The following is a 15257-nucleotide window of genomic DNA, read 5'->3' as shown; positions in this document are numbered from 1 at the left end:
ATATTTCGTTGAATAAAAATTAAATTTTCTTGAAACTTGAAGTCGTATTTCAAAATGTGTGGATTTAAAAATTGTACTAATCTTAGACAAACCTGTATTTGTATATTACGCTACTTTTCTCTTACCAGAAAGAAAACTCAAATAAGAAATACACCTCTAGAAAGCAATATTAACACCACATTTTACACCCGCAATTCATAAACCGTTTCTATAATTGAAACAACATAAACGATAAAATATAAACTTCTCGCCGCAAGTTCTTCTTCGAGCCTTGCGTTGTTGGCAAATGCAATTTGCTCCACTTGTACAGGCATCGCAGCATCGGAGAGGCAGTCAACAAATTTTCATTTAAATAAAAGTGTGGACGACAAGAAAATTGCCTCGGGCCGCTGACAAATGGTCCTATTCGACTATAATTAGGTTCCTAAAGCGGCGTATACGGTTTCTGTGGCGTCGAGGGGCCTAACGACGCAACATTGTCGACGTTGAGACGCGCCGCGACGCCCTCTCCCGCTGTTCTTTTTTGATATTTGTCTCAGAAAAGTATCCAACTTTTGTCTTGGAAACTGTTTGATTGATGACCGCCTTAACATTGATATTTAAATAAAGAAGTTGGTTGGATTATGAGCTTCCTTAGAACTTTTTGGGATTATAATGGTGCTGTCTCTAGTATCTTAATTCTTTAAGCTCACTCATTTGATTCCAGAAAATAGCTGTTATTTTAGGTCAATTTAATTTAAGTCTCTTAAACCATTACCCTTTTCTATTGAATCCCCTAGCTAAGGCCATTAATTGAATAAATATTATTATAGTTAAGACCTTATGTGAAATATTTATATCGAGAGTAAATATTTTTAGGGTCTTGATGTAATATGTGCATTCGTCAAGTATGGACATATTTGTTTTGGTTCCAGTCTTTGTATTATTGTTTAAAGTTTTAAAGCAGTATCTACACTTAACATCGTGTTAATATCAACTAGAACGAATACTGGTTAATGCTTTGCTTGTTACAGTGTACGATAAAACAATAGTTTTTACTGAATGATAAAAATTAGAGCTCAGGTCCTTAACAAATGATTTAGTATATAAGATTGGTAAAAGTGCCATATCTGATAAGGATTTTCTTAAATACAATTGAGGACAAAATTTCGGATAAGGTCTCGTAGAAAATTAACGATACATTAAACTAATTATCGTTAAGATAAGTCGTTTGGAAACTCGTGCCGTTATACTTAAGAAGGAGAATGAGTCTTTGAAAGTACGGATGAATGACCTTGAACAACGAGGAAAACAAAATCAGCTATGAATCTATGGACTGTCGGGTGATGTACACGATCAGCAATATCTTAATATGCACATAGCCTATATGTTGGAGGGAAAACTTGGTGTTAAGGATGTTAAACTCCTCTACTGCCAGAGGATTGGATCAACTCGCAAATGATAATAAGAGAGCTATTTTGGTACAATTAAAAAGCTGCGTGGATCGAAACGACATTTTCTTATGAACAGACAAAACTGAAGAGAAGCGAGATGATTCTGCTAGAGGAGCTGACAAGAACCAAGCATGAATTAATAGTTATTACAAATTTTAAAAAAGAAATGTATAGTCTAATGGTAGAAAAGTAAAAGATAAAAAGATAATAATTAAAACTGAGAATAATGGTAATTAATAAGCCCAAATCACCGAATCACATGTGTGTACATATTTTCTTTTCTTTCACACTATACTGTTTTTTTTTTTGCTTTTTATTATATTTATTTTTGTTCTTTGTTTGGGTAATAAGTGCCAATTTATTTTAACAGGATTAATAGATAACAGGATTTTTTTTGTTTAATGTTAGATTTACGTACATGATTTTTGAATTCAAAGTCGCTTTTGCTGATTTTAAAGGTATTCTTATTCAGAGTAATTATATTGTTGGGGTTTCTGAAACTTATTTAATATACAAGGTTATAAAATTGCTAGGGGGCAAAGTCGGTAGAAGAGGAGGATTGGTTTATTATATTAAAAATGAATTTCTAGCCTAATTTTTGCACAAAATAAAATTTATGAAGAAATATGGATTTAGCAAAAATTTTTTAAATATTATTAGCATTTATATAGTTGTTGAAATTTATAGACCGCCAAAAGCTGGGGTTGAAGACTTTTTGCTTGCCTTTGACAAAAATATTAGCTGATTTTCAACCTCACAAAATAATCTGTGGAGGTGATTTTAATTTAAATCATTTAAGTTTGGATGATCAGGGTGTCCCTAATTGTAATATTTTATAGAGTCTTTAAACCTAGAACAAGTCACCAAACTGTTATCTTATTTATTAAACTCTATCTTAATAGCTTAGCTCTGAAGTTCAGTGAAATTTTCTTCATGAATTTGATGATGTTAATGGAGCAGTTTCCAGTTTCTATAATGTCTTGAATGATGTCTTTGACAGAGCAGTTCCTCATTATAGACATTGAAAGAAGAAGTATCACTATACAAGCTGGTATACTGCTCAAATTGTGGCAGCTCTTAAGGAGAAATATATGCTGCATGGAAGGCGGAAAATAACTAAATCATTAGCTAACTTAAATGGTTATAAAGCCTTACGAGCATCCATAAAGTGGTATATTGATGTAGCGTATAAGGTTTATGTGGCAAATAATAAAACTTCTATACATCATGATCCCAAAAAATTTTGGAAATTTGTACAACAAGCAATAAACACATCTAGAATCACCAATACTTTGAACTACAATAACAATTGTCTGTCTACTCCCCTGCAAATTCTAAATGCTTTTGAAAATTTCTTCGGTAGCGTTTTTAACAGCTCCACTCCGTCTGGTGATTTTAGCCATGTACGTCTGGAAACAAGCAAAAATTTGCCCTGTCTTTAAGTAAGAAGACAGAACTATAGTGGAGAACTATCGCTCAATCTCTATTTTGTCCAACTTTTCTAAGGTCATTAAGTCCTACACTTATAGCAACCTATTTCATCAAATTAAAAATCTTTTTTGCCTAATTAGCATGTTTTTTTTCAGTGTAGATTAACAGTCACTAATTAAACATCATTTCTGCGTAACGCATATATCGTAACATTTAAAGTTATGCATCAAAAAAACCAAATTTCTTAAAATCCAAGAGATTGTAGAAACTTTTTGGTCTTTTTTTCAATTATTAATATAAGTGTATCTCCAACTTACATCAAACAAAAAAAAATATTATGAGATTCCTTTATCACTATTTGTGAATACAGGTGCTACATTAAAACTAATATAATCTGGCATTTACGTATTATTGAGTACCTTTGTCATCTATAGGTAGAGAACGGTTATTTATTAAAGTTAGTATAATCTTACATTTGTTCTCTTTAAAGTTATGCACTAGAAAAGTTTATTTTTCTAAAAGCTAACACTGTTAAAGATGTTTTCTTCACTGATGTACAATAATACACTTCTTAAAAATTTCATAATACATATTTTTTTGGTAATTCCATCTAGCATGGGGATACAGTCATTTTAAATTAAAAGAAAAAAGAATAAAAACTCTTTTACCATTTCAGCTTTTAGGAAAATTAATTTTTATAGAGCATAACTTTAAAGGGAATGAATGTTAGATTATTATAGTTTTTATAAATAAGCGTTTCCTAAATATAGTAATAAAGATATTAATGTGAAATTCGTAGTTTTTATCGAGCAATGAGAAACATTCATTATGAATTAATGCACAAAAATCTTCATTATAGTATCAAATAGCCAATAATGTATTATATTTTTGCAAACATTCTCAAACAATTAAAAACTAATAAAAATTCAGTATAAAAAAATAATTTAAATATACATGCATAACCTTAAACACCAGATTGTTATATAAATTCAATAAACTTTAATATTTTTAAAAATTAAATGTTTTAGGTAAGTAATCGCCGAGACTTACCCAATGCCATCTTGCTGTCTTATTGACCCCAGCCAATGGAAAGAAAACCGGCCAAATCAACCGAACCGAAATAAGTAATTGTCGAGAGTAGTTACCGAAATAAGGGAGACGGCGATCGCACGTAACGAGCTTCAGCGCCCTTCTGTCCACCTGTTTTCCGTCGCAGCGCCGGCGACGCCGCCCTGCATAGGCGCCGCGACGACGACGGCGTCGCGGACCGTCGGACGGTTAATATTGCGCCAGCGAGACCACATTGTTTAACTTTAAAAGCGTTTATGTTTATTATAAAGATCAGGGAAAACACGGTTAACTCGTTAATGCTTTAATTATATATTACAAAAAAATATTTAAAAAAAATAATTAATTATAGGGACCGTCAGAGAACTCAATGTAGATATTTTTTTATTTGCAGATGTATTTTATGCATCAGGGGGCATTTTTTAACATATAAAAAATAATTTTTACCAGTGGTTTCCGTAAGCAGTTTATAGTAAATGTTCCCCCTTCCCACTTAAGATTTTAGGGGTAGTACCACCCCCGCTTAGGGGGTTGTAGGTGGGAAAATGATTTTGTGATTATTAAGTGTCCCCCTCGAAAATAAAATCGACGGGTCCGAGCGTTTTTTTAAAAAGTTAATGGACTGCCCGTAATTGGCTCTGTTTCGTTTTCGATGCACACCCGGTATATGATTTAGTTTTAACGGTAACTGAACTTATTAAAGTAACGCAAAATTTTTTTAAGGGATTTTTCGGAATTCTTTATTTAGTTTGTTTTTTAGTAGCTTTTAGTTTAATGTGATATTAATGTAGATTAGATATTAAATACTTTTTTGGATTAAAAAAAACATATATATTTTAAGATTTTTTTTACGTTGAAAAACAATAAAAAATACTTGTAAATATATTTACATGCATTTTATTTTTAATGTGAATTTTAATTTTATATATAGGTATAGATAGCCTTAGTAATGCTTTAAAAAATATGCTAAAAGCACAGTAAAAAGGCATTTTAAAGACGATTTTTAAGATATCATTGTGCTTTATGGGCTAAAAATAAAATTACAGACACAAAAATAACTCTGATGAAGTTATTAACCTAACTGTAAAATTTGTGTGTAAATATTTTTTGACATAAATTTAAAAAAATATGAAACTTTAACTTTAATAATGGTTTATCTTAATAACAAAGAATATGCTGATATGCATTAAGTTTATGGTCAATCGCAGTGTAATGTTACACTAGCTCAACTCAGGTATGCTGAAAAATTTCTGAACAGAAGGCATCCATTGCACTTTACTTTTACTGCATCTTATCAGCGGCTGAAGGAGACAGGATTAGTCAATGAAAAATAACCATGAGACATGGAAATACCCTATTATTAACGTTGATGATAAGGAAATCATTTTAGCGACCGTTGAAGTAAATCCAGAAATTAGTCTAAAAAGCGTTGCTACGCTTAATCATTTGTCAAAATCATCTGTATAGAATATTTTATATAAAGAAAACTTCTTTCCATTTTATTTTTAAAAAGTTCAAGCGCTTTTGAAACATTTTCCCCCCATTTAGAATTTTCCCACTAGCTGCAATATTAAAACGAACATAATTTTTTTTCCAAAATTCTTGTTTAATGATGAATACCTTTTTATTAAGAATTGAATTTTTAATATTCATAACGCCCATTATTATTGGAATGTTGCAGAAAATCCTCACGTTTCTTAAGAAGTCCATCATCAACAATAATTTAAAATTAATGTTTGGATAGGAGTAATTGGTATAGGGCTGTAGAACTACCTAATCGCTTAAATAAATAAATAAATAAAACGACTTTATTTTATACTCGGTGAGATTCAGCACAGCTGTTGCTAGCCGAGTATTCATAGCAAAAACAAAGTATAAGATTTCAATAATTACAACAACGTCGAAACATACAGTAAGGTAAATTAAATATTCAAATAAATAGAAAATACAACTGAAAATTGTCCCTAAAAAATCTACAAAACAAAAAGTAAATCAAAATAAAAAATAATCTCTAACAACACAAAATAGTCTCTAGTCTACCAGACAAAAGTAAATCAAAACTAAAAAAAAAATAAGGCAAAATTGTCTCCAGAATCCACAAGACAAAAACAAGTGATTAATCAAAAAAAAAAAATAAAGTGATTAGTATTTAGAAAAAAGGTAACTTTTATACTTCTTTTTAAAAGTCGAAGTTGATTGATTAAACATTTTTATGTTTCCAGGCAAATGATTTAATAAATTAACAGAAGTATAGCTAAAGCAAGATTTAAAGAAGCTTCCCTTATGCCTTGAAATTTCATAATAGTCTCTATATCTAGTATCTCGGTTATGAAGGCTTGATCTAGGTGTAATTTTTGCAAATAGATAGTTTGGCGATTCAGTTTTGAGCATCCTATGAAGAAAAGAAGCAAAATGAAGCTGCTGTCTGTCCTCAATACTTAACCACTGAAGCTCCTTTAGTCTATGGCTGACGTGATCTTTTAAGCGTAGATTAAAAATAAGTCTTATGCAGGAGTTTTGTATTTTTTGTAACTTGTACTTACTACTCATATCAAGACAAGGGCCATAGACAAAGTTGCAGTAGTTGCACTGGGACAAAACCAGGGTCTCACATAACTGCTTCTTTATACCGAAGTTGAGAAAGTGCCTGCTTTTATATAAATTACGCAATGAAAAATAGGATTTTTGTTTAACCCTTGAAATATGTCCCCTAAATCTTAATTTTTCATCGAACCAAACTCCCAAGTTCTTGTACTCTGCAACCACTGGTATATCAACACCATCCATTTTAATTTTTATATTCGATTTAGCCCACCCGGTATTTGGCCCAAAGAACATTACTGCGGATTTATTGGGATTTAACTTTAAACCGTTATTATTTGAATATGTTAATATACTATTTAGCGTTTCGTTAAGTCTGTCTTCAGCCGCTTTAAAATTATTTTTTGAGAATTCTGCTCCTATTTGGGTGTCATCAGCATACTGACTTAGGTTGCAGCCTCTAACAGATTTCCACATGTCCGCTGTAAAAATAATAAACAACAGTGGCCCCAGTATTGATCCTTGTGGCACACCCCTCTCCACGCGAAGACTTTCAGATTTATTATTATTTAAAGACACACGCTGCCATCTCCCCTCCAAATAATCCCCGAGCAAATCTAAAGTTATTTGTTCAAAACCATAATATTTCAGCTTTGCTCGAAAAAGTCTTGGATCCAAAGTATCGAATGCCTTGCTAAAGTCGAGAAACACAACCGCGGACGTATATCCACGATCTGATGCCTTAATTATGTTATCAAGAATATTGAGCAGGGCCGTTGCTGTACTAAATCCCTTACAAAAACCAGACTGGCTCTCAAAAAGTAAATGATTTTCGTGAAAATAAAGCAGCATTTGCTTATATATAAGCCGCTCATATACCTTAGACAAAACACTCAAAAGGCTAATTGGCCTCAAATCTGACAGTTGTTTTACACCTGGAGTTTTTGGTATAGGAACAACAATAGCTGTCTTCCTCTGAGATGGAAAAACACCCGTTTCTATTGATGTATTGAATATATTGGTCAAAAATGGAATAACAAGAGGACAGCATAGTCTAAGCATGGAAAGAGTTATGCCATCAGCGCCAGCAGCATTCGATCTTAGTTGGGATAGAGCACTTTCAACATCTTTTTCAGTAACAAGATTTAACTTAAACCTGCCATTAGTCCCGCGGTTTGTATTATAGTAATTTATTGTGTCTTGGTCGACAGTGGGACATATTTTGCGTACTGACTCAATAAAAAAATTATTAATCTTGTCTGGGCTATTTAAGTTTAATGGTAAGTTAAAATTATTTTTGTTTTATTGTAAAGATTTAATTGATTTATAGATTGCCACATCAACTTATCATTTTTGCTGCTTGTCACATATTCTAGATAGGCTTTCTTTTCGCTGCGGACAGCCTGGGTAAACATATTTCTTAAGGTTTTATAGGCCTCCCAGTCTTTGATCTCACGAGATTTTTTATACTTTGACAAAGCTTTATTTCTTTCAGCTTTTATTAACTTTAGAACATCTGTAAACCATCTGTAAACCAAGGTGATTTGGGTTTGATGACTTTAATCCTACGCTTAGGGGCATGTATATCAAATAGAGCAACTATTAAGTCAGTAAAAAACTGTAGCTTGTCCTCAACGTTATCGTAGTCTAAAATATTTGACCAGTTGCAGTTGCACAAATCAGTGTGAAATCGATCAGAATCAAAATACTTAAAATTTCGGTATTCAATATACTTAGGAATGGTGGAAAGTACCGTAATATTAATTAAGCAGTATATTAATTGATGATCAGAAATATCATGCAAATCCTTGTGATACACCGGCCCTATCAACAAATTTTCATTGGAGAGAATAATAACATCTAGTAAGCTAGGGTCAGATGCTGAAATTCTAGTTGGATTAATAACCATTTGTTTAAAATTAAAAGATTCTAAAAAATTATCAAAATCGTTACTAATTTTGTTATGACGTAATCAATTAATATTAATATCCCCCAACAGTACCAATTCGTCACACAAGGGCATTATAAACCCGACCGAATTTTCTAAAAGCTTAAGCGCTATTTAAATTTTTCATAAACCATAACTGCTGAATAAAGTAAATATCCTTTAAATATCCGTTTAAATTATTAATTCATGTATGATGGCTGTCTCGCACATTTTGGTGTAAATGTTTGGCAGTATTTAATATATAGTATTTAATAAATCTCTGTGATTTTTGCATTTGGGGGTATTTAAAATCGCAAGTTTATGCCGATCATATAGAAACTCGAGAACAGCTTTGGGGAAGAATTAGGCAGGCTTGCAATAAAATCCGAAATAAAGTGGGGATTTTTCAAATAATTCGCTATTTCTTATCAAAAAGAGCACAATTATGTATTGAATCAAATGGCCGACACCTAATGTAAAAATTTCGTTTTGTTTTTTTTTAATTTTGTTACTGTTGCTGCTGTTATTGTATTTTCTTCTTAAATTAACGATTTTTTATTTAGCTTAAAGTTTATAAGAATTAAAAATACTTAAACAGTAGAATTTAGTGCCCAGAAATTTTAAATTTGTTAGAAATTTACACTTAAAAATTATTTTCCGTTTGCTTTTTCTCCCAGTTATCATATCAAACGCTGAAAAATTGCATATATTTTCCAAGAAGATAAATTAAATTTATTTTAAAATAGTAAAATAAAGAAAACTTTTTTTAATAATTGTTATCAATTTGATCATTCTAAAAACGGTTTTTATTAATTTACGCAAAACCAGTGCCTAAAATAAAAAAAACACTAAAGAATACATATTTGCTTAAAATTAAACAAGAATTTAAAAAATAAAATTTATTTTATACAAATGCAGGGGCGTACTAATTCCATTACGGATGCTACTGGTAAACATTAATTTTTTTCGTGTAAATCAAAAAATCCCCTCTCATGCATAAAACACATCTGCCAAAAAAAATCTACATTGGTAATAAATTTGTTTAACAAAAAAACTTTTTTTTTTAAATTTTTAGCACCCTGTAGATCCAAAAGTAAGACGTTTAGGTCATGCATCCGTAAAAAAAAAATTGTTAGAGAATCCCTGTAAAGTTTGTAGAGTTCCTGGACCTCCAGTATGAGTTATTTTGTCTTTTAACTATTATAAGTAATTTTTAAAATAAAATCTTTAAGAGTAATTAGGTATATGTACATATATTTTGTTTCAATTGGATCTATTATCTTAAATATTATCATGGGAGATGTATACAGGATTATTCAAAAGTTCGCATAAAATTCATATTTCTTTACCGGTGTTATTATTTGCAAAACAGTGAAACACCGCAAACACTTTGATAGTTTGGCGACCTTTTTGACTCCACCTTGTTTTTTAAATTTCAATTAGTTGTTTTTAAGAAAAATACGCCGAAACACTTCCGACAGTATATTTTGATAAAATTAGAATTACTAAATAATGTATTCAGTAAATAATTTTTATTGCACGTTGATATTGTTTAAGACAAGTTCGCTTTTTTCTGGTAATCTTGACCCTACTTTTTATTAAGACGTATTTTAAAATAAAAACAAAAAAAAATATTCCTCCGTGATCTATCGATGATGTCTCTGGAGACCCTTCTACCAGATCTTCAATCTCTCTTATCAAACTGAAAAGTTTCTGGGCTTCTGAAAAGAGAGTTTCCTAAATCCTATCAATAATTCAGGTGACAATACCTCTTTTATGAACTATTTTCCCATCAGTATACTCAGTCCTCAAAATATTTGAAAGCTTGGTATGTGACATTCTTGCCCTTTTTCTTGGAAACCTACTTATTATTTAGCAGTTTAGTTTTAGACCTAGCAAATCTACGTAGTTAAATCTTCTTTCACAGATGGACTTCTTATTAGATGTCTAAGTGAAATGGATTCAAAATAAATATACGAATATAAAGAAATCAATATACATTGATTTCTCCAAGGCGTTCGACAGAGTACCTTATAATATTTTGCTCCATAGACTAAAAATTTATTGTCCTGGTTCAAAAGCTACTTCATCATAGACAGAATGTTAAAATTAATACCTTTCTTTCTAAAATTATTCGGCTCTCATCTTGGGACACTTTATAAAAATAAAGGAAATAATTAATTTTTGTTGCTTGATTATCTTAAATTAATCTTTATGACAAAGTAAAATATTATTTAAAAAACTTGGTACAGAACAAGTGGTATGGAAAATAATCCAGCTAAATATAAAATTATGACTTTGTCTCGTTTTGGAAATACTATTGATTTCGTCTACATGATCGGTCGCTATACCCTTAAAGGAACTTTTTTTTTTTAATTTGGAGTTTACTCTCGATATAAGCCTACAGATTTCTATTACTTAGGTAACGTTATAAATAAGCCGTGGTATGTCGCCATCTGAAGTATACTCCCTGCGTATGATCTGCTTTTTATGGGGTACATACTGATGCTCTTCAATTAGTTAGACATAGAATTCTAAAACAAATAGCATATAAATTGAATATTTTGTATAATTACAATGATGTAGATATACTTTATATGCTAAATATGGCCCCTGTAACTGCCCGCTATAAGAGGAGGGATCTTGTTACTTTTTGCAATATCCTACATGGGAAATCTAGAGCATCAGAGCTACTTCAAGAAATCAATATTCATGCTCTTATAGTGTTCACTACTCAATCCACTAAAATGATCACACTAGCAATCCAACATCATACCATTGACTTTTTGAATCTTATAGTAAATTCCTGACTCAAGTTTTAGCAAACATTACTTAGAACTTAATTAAACATTAATTTAAACTATAATTATAGATTTGACTACAAGAATTGTGAAATTAAGACTTTAAAACCATCTATTATAAGTCAATTAAATCAACTTATTTCTAATAATTTAGATACATTTTCAATTGTTTGTACTAATATTAGACGTGCGCGAAAAAAATTTGATAACCTGACTTTTTATAGATCAAATCAATGGCAGTTTTTTGGTATTGGTGGAAATTAATGTATATATAATAAAGGTGTGATAAATGCTAATAACTGTTATATAAAAAATGACCTTCTCAATTAAAGCACATTAAATGTTCATTTAGCAGTTGTCTAAAAAATTACTTAATATTAAGGAATAAAAGTATGTCGACTTATTCACTGAACATTTCTCACACTATTGACAAATGGCTTTTCCTAAATATGCGAAATAATTTGATGCAATACGCAAACTTTTAATTGATATTTTACAAAAATCTTAGATAAGTGTTACAAGTAATTACTTACCGACTATTTCTTTGTGTCTATGAAGTAAACAATAAATAAATAAAAGTAGAAAAAACTATTTTGATTTTTAAGCTAATAAATCATATTTTTTCTTTAATATTCAATAAACTATATAAGAAAAAAAAAACTAAAACATTAATCTACAAGAAAGACAAAATTCTTAAAAGATCTAGATAGTAAGTATAGAAAAAAAAATTAAAAACATTTTATTCAGAGAAAGAAATAATGAGTTAAAATATTTTAATAAAAAGCCATGATATACCATAACAAATGTATACTTAATTTATAGTAATCTTTTAATGACAACTGAAATACAACTATTTTATTAAATACAAGTAACAACCCTTATTTTTCATGCTCAATATATGATTCATGATCACTTTTTTTTACTAATTTTTTTTGATCCCTACTATTGCTATTTATTAGTTGGTTATTATGACTTAAGCAAAAATTGTAATATATTATCTTTCAGACTATTAACATAAAAAATCATTTATTTCTTCCTAAACAAATATCTATTTTAAACAATTTCAATAACCGTCAATTCATTTTAATATTTTAAGAATAAATTTACCTACCTGCTGCTTCTGACGCGTCTTAAGAAGCTCGTATTCAGCAAAAGCTATCCAAGAGTTAAGCTCTGAAAAAGAAATACGTAAGATATAAAAACATGATAAGTGCTCATCGATTACATAATGTGGGGCAATAAAGTTCCTATGAAACTGTTTTATATGATATGTTGAATAGTGGATGGCAAACGTCAGACCCGGATCAAGTTTAATGATCCATCCAGGCTTAATTTGAAACGGGAGCGTTAGTTTTCGTCGGATACAGGTTTCCGAATAGATAATAAATACGCATATCTATGTTCGTTTTAAATGCTGATAATGTTTTCTGGATTAAGATCGGGTCATTTAAACTTTTTGATTTTACTCTTTTTTACTCGTTCAATTATTATATAACATGAATTAAATTTAAATTAAAGAGAGATCATGTAGTTTCAAAATCAATATGTGGCGAAATTCCTCTGGAAATTCCAATGAAAAGCAGCTTATTGCTTTAATTTTATTAATTGCTTTATGTAATGACCCATGGGACCTCATTTAATCATGACACTTGTTTAAAAAAGAATAGTTTGCTTAAAATATTATTTAAGAAAGCTGTTTTTTCTTTAATATATTTAAATGAAGAAAAAAAACTATTAAAAGTAAAAAAAAGAAATTAATTATTTTATTCTTATCTATAAACATAGATTTTTTTAGTGAATTTTACATACTTATTAAAGAAAAAATAAATAAGAGCACGAAATTAAAAAAATTAGATAATAGTGGTAAAAAAATATTAGGCAATTTATTTAAGCAAATGTGTATTTGAATTAATTTTCAAACAGTTTGAACATTCTAATTGTCCTTTTTTAATGTAGTGTAAATAATACTAAATAAATACTTATTGTCTTTATTAATACGGAAAAAAATAATAATGAAAAAAATAGTTGTTAAATTAAACGATAGTTGTTTATCAATTAAAATATTATACAATATTACAATATAATATCGATGAAATAATGTACAGTATATTAATGTTAATATGTTGTATAATATTTCATATATATTTTTGGAATATATACATTTAGCATACTTTTAATATCTTTCTTTTTTGTGCCCTTTTAATCGCTTTTAAATTTGTGTTTGTAATATAATAAATTATAAACAGTTTATTTTACTGCTTTTAATGTATACCTCTTTGGATTATTTATTTATCGTTTTTTTATCTGAATGTTTTTGTTACTATTTATATTCTTTTATTTTGTCTCCATGACTTTTTTACATAACCATTTTTTTAATTTTAAGTAAATTAGTTTGTAGTTATTATTCTATTATTAATTTCGTATTTAGGAATTTGCTAATAAATGGAATATTATTATTATATTTTATTATCGAATTCAACATTTCACAGAATGCTGGAAATTCATCAAATCCTGGATATGAAGTATCAAAGGTATTAAGGTCGCTTGTGATTTATTTAAATAAAATCTTGCTAACAATATGGCAAGTATTTAGGATGACGGTTCGTTGAAGTTCTAGGTAGAAGTCTTTTGGAGTCCTTATATGATAAGGCCGTCTTTTAGGTTTTTGGAAAAGGCTAGTCGTAGGTAGGATTACAGTCACAAGTCTAAGCTTGTCAACATACCCCATCTGTTTAATTTCCTTTGCTAGGTCTGCATATTAAACCATCTTTTCTTGGTACTTACCTAACAAGCTGTTGTTATTTGGTACTGCTAAAGAGATGGGCGGCGTTGACTTCTTTGTTGAACACCGCAATATCCGATGGGATTTTCGTCACCTACCTACTAGTGATGGACTGGTCGTAATATAATATGAATTCAAAATAATCATCCATTATTCTCAAAGAGATTTAGATATTTGACCAAAGGAAGAAAAATTATACTCAAAGTCAAAGTCTCACAAATCAGGCGTCTATTTAAAAGGTTACGCGTTTCGCCGCATTAGAGCATCATCAGACCTCATCTAAATACAAAAAGTACACACTTACTCTCACTAACATAAATAAAAATATAAAATATAATATGTCTACAATGTTGTGTACCGTTATTGACTCTATTTTTTGTGAGACTTTGACTCTGAGTCATATAATATGAAGTTGTAGTTCTTTAATCCCTTCTGTTGTTAATACTCTTTTACGTTGTGTGAATGTTAATAAGTCCGTATTTGTTAGTTAACTTTTAGTAAATGATATTTCGGGCCTTATTGTGTCATCCTAGATAATTCGGATTAACTAACCGATTGCAGCTGGATGTTATATGTTGAATAGTCTCAGATGCTTTATGACACTTTCTACAGTTGTCGGTCTGAATGCGCGGATCTCAATAAATAAATTTCCTATAGTTATTAGAATTGATTACTTGATCCTATAAAGCAATCATAAATCCTTTAGTTTCTGGAAAAAGAGTTCCATATAAAAGCCACCTATTCGATGCGTTTTGATCAATATGTGTTGGTGAAGATCAATATAATGTCTACCACGGAGTTCTATTTGAGCCAATTCTCTTTTCTCGTTATCTGCTACTATTTTAAAGTTTTTTTTTATACCGTGAGATTGAGCTGTGAGTAGTTCTTCTTGGCATTGGCGATTGTCTTGTGTAGTCTAGATATTGCCGCCTTGGCGTAGAAAAATTCTCTTAATCTTGTTACTTCTTCTAAGGGTAAAAGGCTTTGGATGATGGGTAAAATTTTTTGCCATCAATGTTCCTGGATAACTTCTAATTCCGTGTTAGTCCACTTCACTCGACACTGACTTCCCCTTTTCGATGTTTAACCTTTTGCACTTCCCGAATCCAAACTCCATATATAGGTCACTTGAAAATTCTTCTGTGATATTTAATAAGTGTTGCATTTTTTATATGTATATTACCTTAATATTTATTATTAATTTTTAATTATTCTGCGTTTGTAACCATAGATTGATGTTTCCTTGATTTGATTGATTTGACGTCCAAAAGTTC

At 30.0% G+C, this 15257-nt stretch overlaps 1 protein-coding gene across 2 annotated transcripts in view; it reads right to left on the bottom strand.

The window, feature by feature from the left end:
* Nucleotides 1–15257, bottom strand: part of LOC126735738 (uncharacterized) — a 508234-nt gene that overhangs the window by 239650 nt on the left and 253327 nt on the right. The window contains exon 3 of one of the 2 annotated variants that reach the window (XM_050439822.1): nt 12313–12374. The gene's annotated coding sequence lies outside the window, so the exon portion shown is untranslated. Of the gene's footprint in view, nt 1–3914; nt 4044–12312; nt 12375–15257 lie in introns of those variants that run through there. The other variant, XM_050439824.1, reaches the window with a different exon arrangement.

This window comes from Anthonomus grandis, chromosome 4, assembly GCF_022605725.1.
Source record: "Anthonomus grandis grandis chromosome 4, icAntGran1.3, whole genome shotgun sequence".
Classification (NCBI taxonomy): domain Eukaryota; kingdom Metazoa; phylum Arthropoda; class Insecta; order Coleoptera; family Curculionidae; genus Anthonomus; species Anthonomus grandis.
This window is presented reverse-complemented; position numbering and strand designations above follow the sequence as displayed.